This window comes from Orycteropus afer, unplaced genomic scaffold, assembly GCF_000298275.1.
Source record: "Orycteropus afer afer isolate SDZICR_OR568_19922 unplaced genomic scaffold, OryAfe1.0 scaffold01059, whole genome shotgun sequence".
In the NCBI taxonomy this organism is placed as follows: Eukaryota; Metazoa; Chordata; class Mammalia; order Tubulidentata; family Orycteropodidae; genus Orycteropus; species Orycteropus afer.
Window position 1 is genome coordinate 51,628 of NW_006922646.1, and position 1,536 is coordinate 53,163.

The following is a 1,536-nucleotide window of genomic DNA, read 5'->3' on the forward strand; positions in this document are numbered from 1 at the left end:
CTGGCTACTCATGGTAACCACTAATAAACTTAACCAAACCAAACCAAACTCACTGTTGAGTAGGATCTGACTCATAGTGAACTTTCCTTGGGTTACCGAGGTGGTATCGCTATGGAAATAGATTGCTCCATATTCCATCCAAGGAGTGGCTGGTGGACTTGAACCACCAGCCTTCTGGATAACAGTCACATGTGTTAGGCACTACACTACCAAAATTAGGTTTTTATATAAATGTGTATTCTTGACATTTCATGTAAGTTGAATCATACAGTATTTGTCCTATTGTGACAGACTTATTTCACTCTGTATAATGTTTTCAAGGCCCGTCTCTGTTGTAGCATGTACCAGGAAATTGTTTCATTTTATGGCAGAGTAATACTCCATTGTTTATATGTTCCACATTTTGTTTATTCATTCATCTGTTGATGAACACTTAGGTATTTTCTATCTTTTTTCTACTGTGAATAATGCTTCAGTGACTATGAGCATATATGTATCTGTGTTTCTGCACTCAATTCTTTTGAGTATATCCCTAGGTATGGAATTGCTGGATCACATCGTAATTTAATATTTAATATTTAAGAAACTGCTAGATTGTTTTTCACTGTGGCTCTATGATTTTATAGTCCCATCAGTAATTTTTGAGGGTTCTAATTTCTTCTCACTCTTGGCAATACCTTTTGTTATCTTAGCCATCCTAGTGGGTAAGAAGTGACTTCTCATTGCAGTTTTGATTTATGGTTTCCTCATGGCCAATGAAGGAGTTTTGCTTACCTGGTGCTTAAAGCATTGGGCTGCTAACTTAAAAGTCAGCATTTGGAACCCACCAGCAACTTTGTAGGAGAAAGATGAGGCAGTTGGCTTCCAAAAGGGTTTATAGCCTTTGGAAATTTATGGGGCAGTTCTATCTTATCCTACAGGAAGGCAATGAGTTGGAATTGACTCGATCACAGTGTGTTTAATGACTAATTACACTGACCATACTTGCATGTGCTCTTTGGCATTTGTATTTCTTCTTGGTGAAATGTCTACTGAAGTCTTTTGCCCCCCTTTTCTTTTATTGTGGTAAAAAATATGTAATACAGCATTTGCAATTTGATGTTTTTCATATGTATTTTAGTGATGCCAATTACATTGATAATATTGTATTACCATATCAAATTTTAATGTAGTGTAATTTATCAGTCTTTTTCTGAATGATATTTTTGTTTATGTATTAATAAGTAATTTCTTTTTATGGTGTCACAAAGATAATATCATATGTTATTTTCTAAAAGCTTTGGTTTTTCACATTTCGATCTATGATTAGAACAAAGTTATGTAATTAAGAGTCTTAGGATTCTCTAAAGAAAGAAAACCACAAAACCAGTTACATATGTGTGTGTGTTTTTGTGTATGTTTGTGTATGTGTATGTATATGTGTATATATGTATGTGTGTGCATATATATGTTGCTGTTGTTGTGTGCCGTCGAGTCGGCCCCGACTCATAGCGACCCCTCCTTGGGTTTCCGAGGCAGTATCACTACGGAAGTAGG

At 35.5% G+C, this 1,536-nt stretch overlaps 1 pseudogene; it reads right to left on the minus strand.

Annotated features, from left to right (window-relative positions):
- Nucleotides 1–1,287: 1,287 nt before the first annotated feature.
- LOC103212671 overlaps nt 1,288–1,536 on the minus strand; it is a 9,475-nt pseudogene continuing 9,226 nt past the window's right edge.